The following is a 7,647-nucleotide window of genomic DNA, read 5'->3' as shown; positions in this document are numbered from 1 at the left end:
GGCGTTGATTTTGATTTTAGGCCTCCTTCATCTTAGGGCCTTCCCGGTCAGTCAACCCCCTTAAACCATAGAGGGTTTCAAAGTACCCTTTAGTTATTTGTTACGGTTTTCTTTACCTAATCAGCAACTGTAAACCGATTGTTAGGTAGTGTCAGTAAAACAGAAAGTCAGTGGATAGTTTCCTTTTTTCTGTCAGGGATTACTGATTTTTGTTGCTATAATGTCTCAGAATCCTAGGCCTTGGGCTTTAAAAATGCACCAAATGTAATTTCAAGATGTCTATCACAGGCGATCACTCTCTGTGTGTATTGTTTGGGTGCAAAACATTTACAAGAGTCATGCAGTGTATGTCACGCTTTTTCCTCAAGGGTCCTCCAGGAGAGGAAGAATAAACTTATCCTTAAAGGGTTAATTAAACCTTCCTTTGAAGAAGCTTTGGCATCCTCTCCTTCTCCAGCTAAAGAAAAGGGCGTCGGCTCCGACCAGTCCGTCGGATCCGACCGCCAAAAGACATAGGCAGGCTTCTCCTTGGCTCCAAGGACTTGGAGCCGAGGGCGGAACGGTCTGCCTCGATGCCACCAGTCTCGACTCCTCTGGCTTCGGAGCCGATGGCTGGGGCATCGAGAGGCGGGTCACCTTCATCGGCTCCACTGGTCTCGGAGCCGACAAAGGTTGCCCGCTCAGACACTTCCTCCTCGGCGCCGAAGTCCTCCTCGGCACCGATGGAATCTAGTGTGGGTATTCCTTCGGCGCCGATAGTCATCGGGTCGCCTAGGAGCCGGTCCCCTAGCCCTTTGGGGCCGTTGGAGAGGCCATCTCGAACCCGTTCAGTATCCTCTCGGTCTTCGAGGATGTCGGATTCAGATATAGACAGGCTGCTCCAAAGACTGTTCCAGTCCCCAGTCTTTCAAAAATTTGTTTCGGCTCCGACCCAGTTGGCTTCGGAGCCGATAGCCCAGGCCCATCCCATTGCTATTCCTCCTCCGACCGCTTGGGCTCCGTCGGAGCAGGTGCTGTTGGAGCCGGTGGAGATCTTAGGGTCGGCTCCGACCCTTACTCCAACCCGGCCTTCGGGTCCGAGTTTGGTACACGGACTTCTTCGGCTGGACCCGGGGTGATGTTTGGGACCTATGCTATCGGTTCCGAGCCTCCCTCTCGGTGCTTGGCTGCAGGACTTCCATCGGCTATCATGGCTCCGGGGACCGGACACTCCCAGGACTCTGGGGTCCGGCTTTCAGAGCTATGAGGAGTGCCTTGGCCAAGTCTTCTTCGCCATCTCTCCGGCTTTACCGGCACCTTCCCTGGGCGTGGAGACTGGGTCTTTGGCAGTTCCCCTGTCCGTAGGCAGCGGAGCCCCTGGGCCTGAGGTTACCCCCATTGGGGTTCCCTCCTCCTGAGGGTTCTTCGGAGTTGTCTTCAGAGGAACCCCCAAGGAAGAGATCATGCAAGAGGAAGCACGTGGACTCCCCCGAGTCTATTACATCGGACACTGATCTTGATGATGCAGAGGGGTCCCCAGTCGTCCTCGGATGATGTCTCATTTGCAGACATCTTAGAGATCCTCAAACAACGAGGCGGCTGGATATCCAAACCCCCTCTGCTGATGAGTCAGTGCTCCTCAAGGCCTTTGGGGCTCAGCCCTCCGCCTCCTGGGTGTCTCCGCCCTTCGACGAGCTTCTGGATTTAGTTTGTCGAAGGGCGTGGGAACATCCAGATACCGTGGAACCAGTCCCTTCTCGTCCTAATAAATTTTTGTCTGCCCCACCCGAGAAGGAGTTCCTCACTAAAGGCGTGGCTGTAGATGCCATGGTGGTGGCATCTGCTACACAACAGGACGTGGCAGAGGCTTCAACGTCCGTCCATCCTCCTAATAAGGAGTCTAGGAGCATGGACAGTGCGGAAGCGCACCCTGACTTCAGCGGCCTTTACTTTAAGGTCTCTGAATTATTTGGCACATTTTACCAGGCTTCAGAGGGATCTGGTCAAGGAGCTGTCAGATTCCCTCTCGGGTAACCTACCTGAGCAGCTAGCCCAGTCGGTTAGCTCTCAGTTGGCTATCCTTACGTCAATTTCTAACTCGTCCATGAGGCTCATTTCCTATGCGGCCGAAGGCGGGTAGAGCGGCAGGCACAGGCGTGGCTCTCGGAGACAAGCCTGGCTCGCTTGTGTCAGTTCGGAGGCCTTCAAGTCTTCCTTCACGGCTCCCTTTGATGGGTCCTCTTTGTTTGGACCTAAGGTTAAAGACACCCTTACCCGCTGTGAGCAAGAGGGAAAAACTTTATCTGCCGTAGGTGCCCGTTATTCCACTCCCTTTCGGCCTTATCCCAAGGCTAAAGGAGGGGAAGATGTGGTTCCGTAAATCACGTAAGTTTTTCCCCAACAGCAGGAAGATTCCCCTTCCAGAGGCAGAGGACGGGGAATTTTTCTGTGAGACGCCGTCCCAGAGGCGGCAGAGGGCCCCGCAATTCTGGAGACCGCGAGTCCTTTCGTGGCTCTTCAGCCTCCCACACATCATGAGGGATTGCCCGGCTGTGCTGCTCGGAGCCAGTCGGGTGTCGTTTGCCAAGCACCTAAAAGCCTGGGAGTCAATCACTCAGGACAGATGGGTGCTTGGATCATTGCCGGAGGTTACACCATCCCATTCACATACTCACCCCCACCGTCCAAAAATCCCGGACCCACCACCCAGTCAAAGGGAAATTGCAGCCGCAGAAGCTTTAAAGCTGCTAGAAAAGGAGTCATCCAACCGGTCCCCACAGACCAGATCGGATCCGAAATTACTCCAGGTTCTTTTAGTGCCAAAAGACAGGGGACCTGAGACCAATATTGGATCTCAGCAGACTGAACCAATCCGTCACGAAATCCAAATTCGAATGGTCACGTTACAATCCATTCTCCCATTGTTGGAGAAGGATGTTTGGATGTGCTCCATAGACCTCAAGGACGCCTATTATCACATACCGATACATCAGGCGTCCAGGAGGTATCTGCGCTTCAGCCTGGGAGTCAGTCATTTCCAATTTTGTGCACTGCCCTTTGGTCTCACCACAGCCCCAGGGTGTTCACCAAGTGTTTGGCAGTAGTGACTGCTCACTTGAGGAGTCTTGGATTCCAAGTGTTTCCCTATCTGGACGACTGGCTCCTGACTGCCACCACCAGGCATCTACTAATGGACAACCTCAAAGCCACCATCTCCTGGGTGCTACCCTGGGGATTACATTCAATTGGTCAAAGTCTGTCTTGCTGCCCTCTCAGCGCATAAGGTTCATAGGAGCAGAGATAGACTCAAAATTGATGCGTTTTCTTCCTGCGAAAGGATCCAAACTTTACAGGGCCAAGTTCAAGCTCTGATTTCAAGATCCAAAGCCCCAGCCAGGATGGTTCTACAAGTTTTAGGTTCAATGTCTGCCACGGTTCTTTTAGTTCCTCTGCCAAGATTGCACATGAGGATTCTTCAGTGGCTATTGTCAACTCAATGGTCCTTTCAGGACCTTCCCTCAATCATCCCATCATGATTACAGAAACATGCAAACGGGACCTTCGCTGGTGTCTTGAGACATCCAATATAAATCAAGGAAGTCTCTTTGTTATTCCCTCTCCAGTGGTTACCCTGACGACAGATGCCTCCCAGACAGGGTGGGGGGCATTGTCTGGGCAGGTTAGTTCAGGGATCCTGGCTTCCAGGCGAAACTCTTCTCCACATCAATGTATTGGAGATGAGGGCGGTACTTCTATCCCTACAGGCCTTACACAGGTTTCTCCCTCAGGGCATAATCGCCATCCACACAGACAACATGTCGGTGGTCTGGTACCTAAACAAGCAAGGAGGGACCAGATCTTACCCCCTTTGCAGAGAGGCCATGAGGGTGTGGGAATGGGCGGTAGCTACCAGCCGTTTCTTGGTAGCGACCCACATTCCGGGAAATCGAATATACTGGCAGACAAATTAAGCAGGACAATTCTCTCTCCTCACGAGTGGTCCTTAAACAAAACAGTAGCAGCTCAGGTTTTCCGGAAATGGGGGCCGTGCTGCGACCTATTTGCAACTCCACTAAACACCAAGTGCAAAGGTTCTTCTCCTTGACTCCACATCAGGGAGTACCAGCTATGGATGCTCTAGCACAACCTTGGCCAACAGGGCTACTTTATGCCTTTCCTCCGATTCCACTTCTCTCCAAAGTCATTCAAAAGCTTCTCAATTGGGGTCCGCAATGATACTGATTGCCCCATACTGGCCTCGTCAGGTATGGTTTCCTTACCTGAAGAAACATGCGGTGGACGATCCGTGGACTTTAGACCTAATTCCGGACCTGTTAATTCATCAGTCGGGACAACAGCATCAGTCCCTTCACTCCTTGAAGTTGACAGCTTGGCTCCTCCACTTCCGACTTTAGTCAGAAGTCACACATTAGACCGGAAGTTATTCACATTTTATCTTCGGCCCACAAACCCACCACTAAGAAATTGTACCTCAGTAAGTGGAAGAGGTTTGCTATCTGGGCTCAACTCAGGGGCTTAGACCCTATCACTGCTCCTATCCCAGAGGTTTTGAAATTCTTAACATCCCTGTTTAATCAAGGATCTTCTGTCTCTACTATTAAAGTCCAACTAGCTGCTATCTCTAAATTTCACGAGTCCATGGATCCTCCATTGATGAGCAGCAGACTATGCAAAACTTTCATTAAAGGTGCGGGTCTGTTAAGACCCCAGTTTTCATCCTGCGCCTCCGTGGGATCTAGATTTGGTGCTTCGTGCATTAACATCTTCCCCTTTCGAACCGGCTGCTACATGTGAGTTAAAATATCTGTCTTGGAAAACGGCCTTCTTAGTTGCAATTACTTCTGCAAGAAGAGTTTCAGAGCTTCAAGCCCTGTCTATCAGACCACCGTACTTGATTGTTCACAAGGATAGAGTATCACTTAGACCTAATCCATCCTTTGTCCCAAAGGTCTGTTCTAATTTCTGTCTCCAACAATCCCTAGAGCTACCAGTTTTCTTTCCAAAATTCTCCAATGAAGCTGAATACACTCTCTATAAATTGGATGTTCACAGGCAATTGCGCTTCTATTTAGACAGGACTCAACAAATTCGTAAGTCAGACCAATTGTTTGTGTCCTTCTCAGACAATAAATTGGGCAAAACCATTACAAAAGCTACTATCTCCAAATGGATTAGAGATTGTATAACTCAGGCTTATTCTTCGAATAAGCAACTTACAACATCTATCAAAGCTCACTCTACCAGAGCTATGGCGACTTCTATAGCCTTTCATTCCAAGCTTGCTATCTCGGAGATTTGTGCTGCGGCTACTTGGTCCAATCCGCACACTTTCATTTCCCACTACAAATTGGATGTGGCATCTAAAGGGCGAGCATCATTTGGTTCCACGGTACTCAGGAGTGTTTTCCAGTGAGCCACCCAGAATTTAGGTGCTAGGGACGCTGTCCCATCAGTCAGAATGTAGGCGAGATAGGATCACATAACATCTTTTAGTTATGTACTCACCATAACTTCAGATGTTTGGGATCCATCTCGCCTACATTCCTAATACCCACCCTCCTTCCCCCTGCCTTGGAGATCAGAAGAGATTGAACGGTTTGAGTTCTACTGTTTTATCTTGTTTCATCTGACGATGTTATATAAGCAGGGCGTGCATGTGTGCATGTGTGCGGACAAACTAGATCTGGGGGATTGGTAGTGGTGCATCCTGGGATATAGTAAGCTCAGCCAATAAGAGACTTCGCTCTTTGGCATAAGCGTGCCGAGTCAGAGCCGAGGGATCGGCTCCGAACCCATCAGTCAGAATGTAGGCGAGATGGATCCCAAACATCTGAAGTTATGGTGAGTACATAACTAAAAGTTTTACATGTTTGCTTATTTTACAAATTGCTGCATGCTAACTATGTAGATGTAGTTCTGAGATGTTTATATCAAAGCTGTGCATCTTTCTTACTAGTTCCCAGCATCCCTCTCAACTGTCCGTATTTTTGCCTCATACTTTCGGTCTCTTTGTCATAATTATGTTTTTCTGACAAATCATTGGCAAGTCATTGAGGACTGAAGTAAAAAAAATAATGAAAGGCAGTTGAATTTCATAATTTATACTCTTCAGAAACTTCATGCTAATCTAAAGCTGTTATTCTATCAACTTTCTAAGTTTGTAAGAGCAGTATTTAAAAACTGTCCATATTTTTGGGCCTTTGTCCCCCCCCCCTATTATTTATGGCTTTCTCCAGATTTCCTGCTGTAAGAAGTTGAGAGGTATGGTACCGGGTAATCCAGCCACAGACACAGCAAGAAAGGAAAGCTGGAGCCCCTATGATAATGTTTGCATATGGCAGGAATCCACAGGAAAAATGAGCATCTTCTCATTGTACGGTATCTAACATTCCAAGATTTTTCCTAAACTTGATTTACCTTTTTTGCTACTTTATACCACAGGTGGTACATAATCTGTTCAGTTCTTCTCAGTGTTTTGAATGTTGCATGTTTGCAACTTACCTATAGGAAATTCTTACTGCACAATTTATTGAAACATTAAGCTGCTGCTTGTTTGCTAATTGTCTGTAAGGTTTATTATCTTTAACTGTGATTGAATTAATCAGTAAGTGTGAATGCAGTCGATAAATAATCCATGAGGAATTACAATGTGTAATGTTTTCTTTTTCTTTATTTTTGAAACAAGATGTTGATAGAGGTAAACATTGTAAATATATATCAGGATTATAAACTTTATAGACAGAAAACCTTTAGTGTTTTTTTAATTGAGAAAAGACTTTGATTTATGGAAAAAATCAATTATAATATCTATGTGAGCCTCTAGATTCTGAGATGATTAATGTGCTGATTCAAAAAAGGTAGACTTTGTCAAGAAGCCTTTGATGTCCTGTGGACTGATGAGCAGATTGTTGCTGGCATTCCTGATGAATGGTGTCTGATGACTGCCTTCTGTATCTTTGCCTTTGACTTGCAACCTGATGTTTTTTTTGTGCTGTCACTTTCCAGAAAATGGTAGAGTGCCTCTGACGTCTTGTTCTGTACTGTTGCAACAGCACTCTTAGCCTCGTTTATTAAACAGACACTATTCTTTTTTAACCTGGTATGTCTTTTCTGTCTCCCACTTTTTCCCACACTCATGCTTTCTTTTGATATCTTTCTGCACTTCTGCATTCCACTATCAGCTTTCCTTAATTCCATACCATGCTCTGCTGCATATCTATACTATAGTCATCATACATGCTGTTTTGAGATACTGACATTCTTCAACTCCAAGTATTCTCTCTCATTCCTAAGTGCTAGAGAGATGAGTATTTCCTTGAACTTTTGCTCTTTCATTCCAGTTAACTTCTAGGTCTTCAACCTTGAGGCTATAAGCATAAACAGTTCCTATCCTGGCTCTCTGAGTATTGGACTGTCAGATTCTCATGATTAAATATCAATGGGAGCTCCTCATTTAACTAACAAATACAAGGGTGTTGTCTGAAGATACTCAAAGTGTTAAAACTCCTAGAAGTGCCTCAGTGATAGGGAAACATGGCATAAAAATGCAGTCACGATGCTGTAGATGCAGCATCCAGAAGAGCAGCAAATAGGACATGTTAACAGAAGGCATGCCTGGCTGATGAGCCAACCCCTGTCAGAGTATGT

General features: G+C 47.1%; 1 protein-coding gene across 1 annotated transcript in view; it reads left to right on the top strand.

Annotated features, from left to right (window-relative positions):
- The window catches only part of VPS33B (VPS33B late endosome and lysosome associated), a 2,132,768-nt gene that overhangs the window by 537,617 nt on the left and 1,587,504 nt on the right, over window positions 1-7,647 (top strand). The window lies entirely within an intron of this gene.

This window comes from Protopterus annectens, chromosome 7.part0 (assembly GCF_019279795.1).
Source record: "Protopterus annectens isolate FY-2018-M chromosome 7.part0, PAN1.0, whole genome shotgun sequence".
Taxonomy (NCBI): Eukaryota; Metazoa; Chordata; order Ceratodontiformes; family Protopteridae; genus Protopterus; species Protopterus annectens.
The sequence above is the reverse complement of the archived record's forward strand: the minus strand, read 5'-3'. Positions and strand labels throughout refer to the sequence as shown.